At 32.5% G+C, this 13,688-nt stretch overlaps 2 long non-coding RNA genes across 2 annotated transcripts; one reads left to right on the top strand and one right to left on the bottom strand.

Annotated features, from left to right (window-relative positions):
- Positions 1 to 3,758: 3,758 nt before the first annotated feature.
- On the top strand, positions 3,759 to 4,157 carry LOC132724123 (uncharacterized). Its single transcript, XR_009624865.1, has 2 exons — positions 3,759 to 3,825; positions 3,993 to 4,157. It is a non-coding gene; the product is annotated as an uncharacterized LOC132724123 (long non-coding RNA).
- Positions 4,158 to 4,245: 88 nt separating this feature from the next.
- Positions 4,246 to 7,366, bottom strand: LOC132724122 (uncharacterized). The gene is made up of 3 exons (XR_009624864.1): positions 7,200 to 7,366; positions 5,074 to 5,166; positions 4,246 to 4,405 (listed from the first exon to the last, which is right to left on the bottom strand). It is a non-coding gene; the product is annotated as an uncharacterized LOC132724122 (long non-coding RNA).
- Between the last annotated feature and the right edge of the window lie 6,322 nt (positions 7,367 to 13,688).

Consider the following 13,688-nt stretch of genomic DNA (forward strand, 5'->3'; position numbering starts at 1 on the left):
CTTTCAGTCATACATTTTTTCCCAATTTTAACAAAATATCGCTGAAATTCCCAGTTGCATGGGTATGGGTTATGTTCCCAAAATCCTGGAAAAAATCCCTGCTTTGACCTCTAAGTGTGACCTTGACCTTGGAGGTAGGGGTGCAGGTGTTGTGCATGACATATCATCTTATCATTGTGACTATTTGTGCCAAGTATTTTCCAAATCCCTTCATCTATGAAGAAGTTATGGACGGGGCATAAAATATACCATATAACAGACTTTGTTACCTTTATACATGTAAGTGTGACCTTGACCTTGGAGGCAGGGGTGCAGGTGTTGTAATTGACATATCGTCTTATTATTGTGACTATTTGTGCCAAGTTATTTCAAAATCCCTTGAACTATGAAGAAGTTCTACATTGGACACAATATATACCCTTTAAAAGACTATGTTAATTTTTTACCTCGAAATGTGACCCTGACCTTGGAGGTAGGGATGCAGGTGTTGCGCTTGACACATTGTCTTATTATAGTGAATATTTGTGCCAAGTGTTTTCAAAATCCTTTGATATACAAAAAAGTTATGGACCGGACAAAAAAAATACCCTATAACAGGCTATGTTAATCTTAGACCTCCAAGTGTGACCTTGACCTTCTAGGTTGGTGACCGATTGTTGCGCATAACACATCATCTCATTGTTGTGAACAATTGCGGCAAGTATTTACAAAATCCTTTCAAAGATAAGAAAGGTATAGACTGGACACGAGATATACCCTCAAATGGACAATGTTGACCTTGAATGAGCAAGTGTGACCTTGACCCTGAAGGTAAGGGTCTGGTTGTTGCACATCATCGTCTTATTATAACAAACATTTGTGCCAAGTTATTTCAAATTCCTTCAATAAATGACAAAGTTATGGACCGGACACGAAATATACCCTGTAACAGGCTATGCTAATATTTGACCTCCAAGTGTGACCTTGACCTTGGAGGCAGGTGACCTGTTGTTGAGCATGACACATCTTCTCATTATTGTGAGCAATTGTGGCAAGAATTTACAAAATCCCTTTAGAGATAGGGAAGACCAGACACGAGATATACTCTCAAAAAGACAAGTTGACCTTGAATGAGCAAGTGCGACCTTGACCCTGGAGGTAGGGGTCTGGTTGTTGACATGACTCATTGTCTTATTATAACAATCATTTCTGCCAAGTTATTTCAAATTCCTTCAATAAAAGCTTGAAGTTGATAAAGATTTGTTCATACATATTTCAACAAGATTGTTGAACAAGAGGGCCATGTGTATATAGGCCCCTGGAGCGGGGCCAGTTTAAAACCCAGGGCTTTTATTTGACCAAACTTGTAAGACACCCGTTAGAAGATGTTTCATGATGTTAAGTTTTTACTACACACATATAATGTAAAACAAAGACCTCTGCACCACCCCCCACCCCGGCATGGCCAATTTTTATACAAGGGCTTAAATTTGAACAAACTTGGTCGACACCATAAGATGTTTCATGCTAAACATCTAGGCTCTAGCTCATTGGGTTTTTTAAAAGAAGATTTTTTAAGTTTTTACTATACACAAATAGTTAAAAACAATGAAACCCCTGGGGTGGGGCCTTGTACACACTTACCAGAAGATGTTTCATGCTTAATATCTAAACTCTAGCTATTTAGGTTTTTTCAAAGAAGGTTTTTAAGTTTTTGCTATACACATATAAGGAAAATCAATGACCCCCGGGGAGGGGCCAATTTTGACCCCAGGGCTTTTATTTGAACAAACTTTGTAGACACTTACAAGAAGATGTTTCATGCTTGATATCTAAACTCTAGCTATTTTGGTTCTTTAAAAGAAGATTTTTAAGTTTTTACTATATGCATATAGGGGAATTCAATGACCCCCTGGGGCGGGGCCAATTTTGACCCCCAGGGCTTTTATTTGAACAAACTTGGTAGACACTCACTAGAAGATGTTTCATACCTTTAAAAGAAGATACTTTGTCTAAGCTCTAGCTCTTTAGGTTCTTTAAAAGAAGATACTTTAAGTTTTTTTCTTTTGGTTGCCATGGCAACCAGCGTTCTATGAACAATATTTAGAGGTGACCACCAAAGAAACATTCCTGTGAAGTTTGGATGAAATTGGCTTAGTGGTTTATGAGGAGATGTCATTTAAAGTGGACGCCAGACGAAAAGCGATCAAAAAAGCTCACCCTGTCACTTTGTGACAGGTGAGCTAAAAATAGTTAAGTGATCTTATTTTCCTGGTGAAAAACTGGTGGCTCAATAAAGTTCTATACATATTATGATATTTCAAATATTGGAAAGTTATCTCTAGTTCTTGGTGAAAGACTGGTGACTAGTTTTCTCCTCAATGTCATTTCTTTTTCTAATTAGATTAAGTCATGGTACTATATTCATGAGGCTTTCGACATCACATCTAAGAACTCATTATCCAACATTGCAAAGGGCAGGCAGTCTCCTGATATTCCAATTTCTTTTAAAGTTTATAAAACCACAATATTTCTATTTCTTTAGTGTTTCAGACATGAAGACACATCTTATTCTACATGTATCTTTCCTTATCACTCCTGCTTTTACTGTTCTATCATATAAGCGCCTCTGTTTCCTGAAATATTTGTTTAGAAAAAGTTAATTGCAAAATTAAAATTCCACTTGTAAACCCTTACCGAGAACGAACTTACAGCAGTGAAAGGCTTAAAGGTTTAAAATCAAGAAACTAAACCAATCAGTCACAGACACCCCAAGTATTTTATCTATTTGCTAACCAGCAATTTTTTCAAAATTATTTAAATTCATAAAGCTATAGACAGCTAAGTGATGATAAGATGATCATATATGTCAGATATGTTGGAGTGCTAACACTACTTACTGTGAATATTCAATATTTTAATGTGAATTGTCCTGAGGTAAAAAGGAAAAGAAAGCTGAAATCCTAAATACATGTTACATGTCACAATTGTTCTTGCAATTAATTTTGTTCCTAATTTCTTGTATAAGATATTTAAATACACTGTAATTCTTTTTTATAAATTTGGCTTTTTGTGACAATAGTCTATCCAGTGACCGAAGCTCACTGACTTAAAATAAACTGTCCTGTGTCAGCTTTTAAACAAGTCAAGAAAAAACTAGAAATGTGTCCATAGGACACGGATGCCCCCACACGCCACTGTTCTGTCAATCTTATGACTCTAGGTCTAATATTTTTTGGACTACATGTGCCACAAGTTGAAAACTAAAAATCAACAAAGGGCCATAATTCTGTTAAATTTGGTCAAAGCAAAAATTCCTTCCTTTACTACCATCTCCACATTAAGGTTGTTAATCCCTGGAAGTTTAAGCAAAATCTGCCATCCGGTTTAAGAGGAGTTGCGTTCACAAAATTTCTACATAGTATATAATGAAAAAATCAACAAAGGGCCATAATTCTGTTAAATTTGGTTGCAGCAAAAATTCCTTTCTTTACTACCATCTACACATTAAGGTTGTTCATCCCTGGAAGTCTAAGCAAAATCTGCCATCTGGTTTAAGAGGAGTTGCATTCACAAAATTTCTACATAGTATATAGTGAAAAAATCAACAAAGGACCATAATTCTGTAAAATTTGGTCGCAGCAAAAATTCCTTCCTTTACTACCATCTACACCTGTAGGTTGTTCATCCCTGTAAGTTTAAGCAAAATCTGCCATCCGGTTTAAGAGGGGTTGCGTTCACAAAATTTCTACATAGTATATAGTGAAAAAATCAACAAAGGGCCATAATTCTGTTAAATTTGGTCGCAGCAAAAATTCCTTCCTTTACTACCATCTACACATTAAGGTTGTTCATCTCTGTAAGTTTAAGCAAAATCTGCCATCCGGTTTAAGAGGAGTTGCGTTCACAAAATTTCTACATAGTATCTAGTGAAAAAATCAACAAAGGGCCATAATTCTGTTAAATTTAGTCGCAGCGAAAATTCCTTCCTTTACTACCATCTACACATTAAGGTTGTTCATCCCTGTAAGTTTAAGCAAAATCTGCCATCCGGTTTAAGAGGAGTTGCGTTCACAAGATTTCGGGACGTACGGACGGACGGACGGACGGACTGACTGACGGACGGACGGACGGACAAGTGCAACGCTATATGCTCCCACATTGTGGGGGCATAAAAAGCTATTAGAATATAATAATTAAGAAATATCATATACAAATACTTCTAAATAATCATGTACCTCTTCCTTAAAAGCCCATGCTATTGAAAGAGACATTTTTTCCATTTGTTCACTTCAAGGTTAGTCAGATTGACAGTCTCACATTTTAGCCTTTATCTCTCGTGATTTCATTGTCATTGACCCTAAAGCATCCTTAAAATCGATATCCTGCTGTTCACATTCATAAATCTGACATGTAGGCCGAACTTCTGAAACATAAAATATAATTATTATTAGATATACATATAGTATCCCAATAATTATGTTAGTTAATATCAAATCAATAATTTAAGCAGTGTTCGAAATTAGCAGTAGTCCGAGAGTCCGACTACTAAATTTCTCATTGGGCTACCAACTTTTCACAGTAACAAGTCCGACCAGGCTACTGTATTTTCAGAGGCAATATAAACAACTGTTTTGAACAAATGAATCGCGCTAGTGAAATGTCTTTTGGACAAGTGAATATTCCAATTCAGTAGTCTGACCAGCCTAGATGATTCAAATCCTAATTTCTTACACTGTTTAAGAAACAATTTGTTCAAAATTGTCCAAGCATAAAGATTTTTATAGTATACTATAGTAAATATAGTGTATATACAGTATGTATTAAATGTCTTTACTATCTACTATACTGTCCTGAAATTTCAAGAAAACAACTATCTTTAAAATCCATTTTCTCAGAAGTTGCAAAAAACCAAGTGAATGAAATTGCTCTGGGTTTGTATTATTCTGTACAACTTCTGAAAAGCTTCAAGGACATTTATGAGTGAGTCAGGTCCTATCCTGAAAGATTGTTGTTCAAGTTTGAAGACAATCCATTCAAAAATAACAAATTATAGCCACTAATAGCATAAATCAAGAAAATTTAGACATTTACCTTGAATGTTAATATGGTGGTCAAGTTAATTTAGTTTAGTCTGGTCTATTTGAAGGGTTGTTGTGGCCAAGTATGAAGACAATACACCAAGATCTGAAAAAGTTATGAACAAGGTTAAAGTTTGATGACAGCAATGGGAAAGCCGTCATGACTAACAATATATTTAATAATTTTGGCCCTAATGCAAACTGAAAATTCTAGCCTATAAACACTGTTGAGACTAGCTGTTCAGCATTTTTTCAATAATAAATAAATGCAATGATAAAGTCGGTAACTTGCAAGTCTTCTAACATTTTTACAAAGAATGAACATATATACAGTGATTTTTTTACAAACTCATCAGTGTGGGTCCTTAGTACTCGCTGGGCTATAAATCTATGAGTCCCATAATTTAGCCGAAAATCCAAGTTACAAATCTTAATACTGCTTAAGTGATATGACAGGTATATTAACAATGGAATGGAGAAAAAAATGAATTTGATTTCTATATTAATTACAATGCTTCTGATACTGAAATTATTCAAAACTGTCAAATAAATTTAATATGTTTATTTCCATTAATTTAGTTTGATATTAATCAAAAATTCATTTTCCTTAATATTTTTAAGCTTACCTATAGTATAGCACATTATTATATCTTAGCTGGACCTAGAATATGATTGACATAAGTTGAACACTATTTGGTATTAATTTTAATACCAAATTTCTGTCAGACAGGACTCCCTACTTAGAAAAAGTATGCATCCAAAAGATGCACATTATTTGAAACTTTGCATCCATAGCAAATTCATTGAGTTCTGGACTCAGGATGCAAAGGTAAAAAAATCACTGATATATATTTTTTCCTTATAATTCTACAATGATGTTCAGTCATTTATATTATAACAAGATATCGGAAAGATTATAGATATATCAGAAATGAATTGGCCCGTGGACTTTAATGTCAATCATAGAGCTCTTATGCAAAATGTAATGGTAAGCAAACATCCAGCATGAAATTTTCAAGTAGCCACAAGTTAAATAAAATTATTAAAAATACTTTGTCATGATTCAATTACTGCTGGAAATTGACCCACATGTTTTATTACAAATTTATTACATCAATATTGTCCATAGAAATAATAAATTAATTTTCAGTCTCTTTCTCTTTGCGCTTTCACACAGATTTGAATTATTCAAGTCCATGATTTTCAGAAGGAAAAAATCTTCTGATCATCAAACACTAAAAATTACTATACCAACTGCAAATTGCAGTCTGTGCGAAAGGCTGCCTGTCCTCGGACCTCGCCAAATAAAAATCAAGAGGGCCATGATAAAATTTTTATACAGTTATCGAATATCAATTGTACACAACAGTTGAATATAACATATTATAAACTTATTTCTATGTTAATAGATAGTCTATATACAATAGAAATGAAAAAGCAAATCCTTCACAACAGTCAACACTGTAAATTCGAATCAGGGTCAGATTGGCCCTTAAACGTATTTGGCCCTCGAGACAGCTCGGCCCTATTCCAACTCAGCACGGGTCAACTCGGCCCATAATTACATAATTACTGATAATGATTACTTTTCTTACTTTTGATATGTTTTCATCATAACTGTCATGGTTTAACATTTTCACACTAACAGACATCTACTCAAGGATATTGAAAAGTATGTGAAATTGTAGAGAAAGAAAGAATTTACAATTTAAACGCATTTTATGCTACTCCAGATTTTTTTGTAAAAAATATCGTTAAACAAGCATTTGCCATATTAAAAAACAAACAGTATTAAATACAATAAAATTCATTGTCACAAAAATTCAATCTAAAAACTCTATTTATTGATTAATATTTAACATATATTGTCTTGATATCTCTTCTTAAGATAATTATTTATCTTAAAGATAATTTCAAACAATATTTTATTAACTAAACAATCTAAACAATCTATATCCTAATAGGCTATATGGTTTTAATAGAGGACCGAGTTGACCTGTCCCGAGTTGGTATAGGGCCGAGTTTACCTGTAAATTCAATAATGTAAACAATCCTTGACCTAATTTCGTTTGTCTAACAAATTAACATCTGCAAACACAAAACGATTTTGAACAAAGAAATAAAAGCATTTCCACAAACCTTTGCGATGTTATTCATCAGCAAATCTATGTCTTGGATGGAGAAATCTGAAAAACACGAACGTTATTCTGTCGATGGTCCGAACAATGGCGGGTGTGCCCTACTAGTCAAAACCAAGTTTTACCAAATTGCATCCGTTAATTCCAGAATACCTTTGAAAAAAGACTTGTATTGTTATCTTGTTTTTTATTATTATTTATATAATAATATTTTTGTTTCAAACGCTTTGATTCTATGAAAGTTTGCGAACCATTTTTTTGCGAAAATAGTACGTTTTTTTAAGGCCACATATTGTATCCATTGTTTCCTCTTGAGTTATTGACGTAAAAAAAATCAGCGGTGGCATAAAATGCTATTCAATAAATTGCTAAATATATACAATAAATACTTTCATTTCCCTTCGGTTGACTTACATGTGAATTTTTCAGCATCTCTGCTACAAAATTACACCTTATTTATATTCAATTTATTGTACATAGGTACATGGACACAAACTTTTCTTTGGCCTAATGCGTAATAATACTGATGTTTTTTTTTTCGTACACGTTTAAGATTATGTTCCATTGATGTTAGCTAACATTGAATATCATCATTTCCAGTTTTTTTGAACATCAGCTTTTTCTTCAAGTCATCCACGTTTGAAAGTATACATATAGTTCTGCTGCACTACTTTCTTGGTCGCATTAACTACTTATTTTCTATTGAGCTTAAACAGAATGCAATTAGGTGTTGTTCGTTCTTTTTGATATAGGTGCAGACCGATACTATAGAAAGGAAATTTTTTTTTGAAAAAATTTCCTTCCAAAAAGTAATTCTAGAAAAAAAATTATACTTTATATATAATATATAGAAAATCGATTGGGGACAGATTGCACGGTTGTGTCCGACCTAGCAAAAATACGATGTTTCATCCGAAATATCGGTTTGTTGTTCAAAAACGGTTTAGGTGGGGACAGTAATGTTATGATCAACGTCTAGTGATGTCATTTAGCTGCAATTTAATATATAGCTTTATATAATTTACGCAAGAATGACTTTGCAATTTTGACTTATACTGGACTAGGGGCATTCGGCCGATTTGGCGAGTTCAACCCCTTGTCTATATATTATATATAAAGTATAATTTTTTTCTAGAATTACTTTTTTACACTATCCCAACACTGTGCCTGGTCCCTTTGATGTTAAGGTCATCATTCTATTTACAGCTTACGGATACATGTGCAACAATAAAAAACCATGGACTACAAAATGATTAATAAAAAACCCCGAAGAGCACGATTAATTGACGGAAAAGACTATTTCATTTGAATATGTTTGCATTGCGAAATTCTCCAGTTGCTATTCATTGTTCGCGACATTTCATTTTTGATAATCAAAAACCCTCATACCAATCGGAATGATCGGCTATTCTGACCGACGAAAAGGCCCGAGAAGTTGCTGTCGCCCTTTCACACATAAGGGGCATCGCGCTTCGGCGCGGACGCCAATAAACCCACGTGTACACATCCACAAGTCGCACGAGATCTCCAATTACTGAACCGTAAACACCCATCCACCTATTGACCTTTTCAGTGCCACACTTGTGAATTTGTACCACGTAAATTGCTGTATAAACGCTAAAGTGATTGTTCAATTTAAGATGTGATGACCATCAAATACAAGTATATCATCTTAAACTGTTCCCTTTGTTGATAAAATAATACTAATAATCTAATTTTAGTAAGTACCTTTTCCACAATTTATATTCATACCACAATCTGTATGCAAACTGCCATGTGTATTCATATTCTATTTTTGTCTAAGTGAATAAATCATGTTGTTCTCATGTATATGTACTGTAGAACCTGATTGTATATAAAAGTGTCTGTCTGTCTGTCTGTCTGATTTTGTTATATTTTTTCTCTTTCTTTTTCTTGTAGATTACATTAGGTCATTATGGATACGTCTAAATTAATAAATATATCTTTTCATGTAAAAAATTCATACAGTGTTGCCCTCACATGTTCACGTGGCTGTTTATTATTATTTATTATTATACAAATGTATGTGTCTCATGTTTTTGTATTGTAATGCAAACGGGGATATATATTCAATAAAAAAAAACACAGAAACAGAAATACATGTATAAACAATAAAACCCCATTTCACCCCGTAAATTTCTTTGTTTCTTGAACTCGTAAATCTGTTCACGTGTTTATTTAAAACATAGCTTACACGGACACGATCGTTTTTGTTTGTTTATTTGTTTGTGTTATTTTTTTGGTTTCGTTTATAATTATTATTTTTATTATCATTATTATCATTATTATTATTATTATTATTATCATTATTATTATTATTATTATTATTATTATTATTATTATTATTATTATTATTATTATTATTGTTATTATTATTATTTTTTATTATTATTATCATTATTATTATTATTATTATTATTATTATTATTATTATTATTATTATTATTATTATTATTATTATCTTGAAGAGGATTATAAACCTTTCTAAAACATTACAGGTAGAGTTTCATTGTAAATCATAGTCACATATTAAAGAAATTATTTACAAAAAAAACAACAACAAAAACATCATATTTTGTTATTGATTGGCCCAATAAAACCCAAAAGATACGGTTTGCAAATATTTATTACAAATAGATATAAAAAGGTATTTCCTATTTTATGCGACGCGCCCAGGTTAGCAATACATGTGTTTATAATTCCCGCGTAAAGACGCGGAGGTGCTTGGGATAATCACGTGACACTGTTACGGCAGCCATGAAATCAAAATTCCAATTCAAAGTTTTTTTGCATCAAGATTATCAATGAGTACTATTTGCAAACTTTTTCTCTGATGTTTTTTCATTGGCTGAAACAATCACGTGATCAATTCACACGAAGGTGTGAATTAACTACATATGGTCATTAAAATTACGCCTTAAATCGGACATATAACAATTTTATTTACAAATAATTTGAGAAAACAATCCCAGAAGCATTTGAAATAAAAAGAATCATTGCAAAATCATAAATGCATATAAATTGTAAATTTGTGTATGACAACTCACCCCCTAAACAAAAAAAATGGGCCCGGAACTCAACCAAAAAAAGTCGTTCTTCTTTCCCTTTTCATTTTAATTTTAGTGCTGAAAACCCGAATTGGCAAAACCCAAATTTTAAAAAAGGGTTAACCCCCTTGGGAAAAATCAAAACACTGAAAAAACTGAAGAAATTAACATTGGCCCTTTTAATAATATAATAATATAATTCCCTTTTTGTCGTCAAAGCCAAAGTTGGGTTTTCATACTTACCCCAAAAACATTTGGGGAAACCCTCTTCTGACCCCAAGGGGCAATTTTCCTTTAAAAAGTTTTACTCACACCAAAAGCCTTTTTTTTTCCAAAAATTATTTTTGAGACAAGGAAAATTGATTTTTCCATTTTGTGTATTTCTAGGGCCCCAAAACTGATGGATGATTTAAAAAAGTAATCATTTTTTAAACAAACCCTTTAAATTTGACTGCAGTGTAGAGAATTTTGAACAATAATATTGATTTTCCTTTTTTGTTTAGGTTGATGCTTAAAATTTTTCAATATAATTATATATATATATATTATCACTATCTTCACTTACTATTTATAAGACCGAGTTGAGTGGCATTATTTCATGCAGTCAGTTTTTAATATGTGCACTATGTAAAGGCATAGTAATGACTATTTCCAAACAACAGAACTCAAGGGGTACCTAAGTTATATATATAACTATATATTTAATTTTACCATAGGTGAAAACATATTGACAATAACATAAAAACCCCATTAAAAATATATACATTTGTGGGACATATATCATTTACTACGAAAAACCGGCCTACGGGCACTATGTTAGAAGGGTAGCCTACGCCCCCATACATCGTTTTTAAAACATGCCAGAGTTGCGAGGCCTTATGTATGCCCCACATTAAATATAAACCCCACAAGTATGGTCTCAAATAGACCGATGCCCCGTAAATGGAGGAATGTGACTGTATATATATATATTCTGATGTGTTGTATTCATATCACACATTAATTTTCAAATGAATTACTTTATCTTTTATTAATAAAAATGAAATCTATAATCAAATCTATTCAAATGTACTGTAATATTTTCATTATTCAATAATTGTTACATATATTCTTCATAATTATACAACCTTTCCAAGAAATTCATTTATATTGGACAGCAAGTAAACAAGTTTTTTTCATAATCAGGCTGTGTTACCAACTTCTTAACTTTAGATGGACCATTCACATAATATTGAGCTAAACACATTTTCCTATGTTTGGCTACTGTGACCTACTTCTGATTTTCAACCAAGGTGATCCATGTTCAAACTCGGACCAAAACCTGTCACACACATTCTTGGCAAGTTTTGAGACAATTGGGGCAAATGTGTGACCACTAGAGTGTTAACAAACTACATGACCAGTAGAGTGTTAACTAAATGTCATCGTCGGATACAATATAACATGACATAACTGATACATGTAAATGATTCGGCCGTGGGTATCCGACGATGCTAAATGTGGACAGACCACAGTTGACATAAGATGGATGACCGACATTCAACAATTCTTAAAGCTCACCCTGAGCCAGCCTATAAGTTTCACGACTGAAATTAGTAATAAGAGAATAAAACTAAATACTGCGTAATGATTAGATTATGTGTAGCCATTATATCAGCAATAAAGTATTGCTTTTCTATATATGTTCTTTGGTTTAAACATATTTATTCAACAAAACATTTAACAAGTGAACAATATTTTACAAAGTACATTTTGGGATTGGTCAGAAAGCTATAAAGCTTATGAATGTCCTCTCCCAGATATAATAATTTACAATAACACAGTTCATGGTATTATCATACACAACGGTTAGTTGAAGTATTCAAAGACATTCACATAATAGTTAAGTATTTAACAATGTAACATATGTAAGAGCAAACAGTAAAAAGGAGAAAAAAGAAAAAAATTGATTGAAGAATAAAGCAACTCACAAAAAAGTACAAATAGACAAACACCTATTTTAGTTGTTGTTTTTTTTTTTTCGTTTTAGAATTTAGTAAGAAGTAGCAAAATAATATCTTATATGATTGCTTACAGCTGTATATTTAGCGGATACGCACAATAGATATACACTGAATATTTAAAGAGAAAAAAAATATATTAGAAAAAGAAAGGAAGAAATGGATGAACAATGATGGAGCAATAACGAGAAACTATGATACATAATCTAGAAAATGTCAAATATGTTAAGACATATCTGGTCTTAAGTACGCTAAAATCGTTTTGTATCTCGGATATTTTTATGAACTGATTCAAAGATTGATACATTAGAATCATAAGGTAAAGTAGTGGAACAAGTAAAAATGACATTGATGGAAGGATTACATAATTTAGATATAGTACTTATTAATTCAGGTCGTAGGTTAGTATACTTAGGGCATTCAAGAAAGTAGTGATAAGCATTTTCTCTCGCACCACATTCACACAAAGGAGAGTCGGTAATGTTCTTATCAAATAAATCGGCAGAAAGAGAGCTGCGTTAGTACGTAATCTTGTGTGAAAAATATGTAATTTACGATCACCGCATAGAAAATGGGCATGCAGGTACTTTTGGCATATCAATATTTAGAAGTCGCTTAAATGATGTTAACGTTGTAGCAGTTTGTGTTTGAGGTGGAAGAGAGTTGAAATCCTTAAAAACAAAAGGTAAGAATGGTTTATGGTAAAATTCTGTATTTGTACGGATATATTGAGAGTCGTTCCTGAAAAGATAACGGTGCTCACTGCATGCCAATCGACGGAAGGACGAGATCAGAAAGATAATGTGGTATAAGTTGTTTTTCATTTTAAAAAATAGAATAAGTTTATGTTTGTGTCTCCTTTTTTCTATGGATTCCCAGACAATTTCATTCACGAGTTTATTGATTGATACGAGCTTAGTTGTTCCGGTAATTATTCTAGCGGTTTCTTGTTGAATTTGTTCGAGGTCCTTTTTTTCACTTTGTGTACAATTATCAAAAAGCACATATCCATATTCTAAAATCGGTCTTATGAAAGATTGATAAATTATTTCTAATGATTTCCTATCAAGTTGGAATTTTATTTTTTTCATAACATTTATTCTTTTCCAAGCTTTATTTTTGATATATTCAATATGAGTGGACTATCTTAAATCATGAGCGAAAGTAATTCCCAAGTGTTTATGAATGCACACTTCTTTATTTGTGTGCCATGCATAGATAGGAGGATGGTTTACATTTTGGTTTGTTTTTCGTGTTATTATTAGTGATTCTGTTTTAATGGGATTTAATTTTACCAACCATTGTTCGGCCCAAGAAGTTATCTTATCCGGATCTGAATTAATGATAGTTGAAGCAGTCACGGGGTCTTCGACCACAATAAAAAGGTTAGTGTCATCGGCAAAAAGTCTTATATTGGCATTG

Source organism: Ruditapes philippinarum, unplaced genomic scaffold (genome assembly GCF_026571515.1).
Source record: "Ruditapes philippinarum isolate M1 unplaced genomic scaffold, ASM2657151v2 ctg1222_1_1_1_1, whole genome shotgun sequence".
Classification (NCBI taxonomy): Eukaryota; Metazoa; Mollusca; class Bivalvia; order Venerida; family Veneridae; genus Ruditapes; species Ruditapes philippinarum.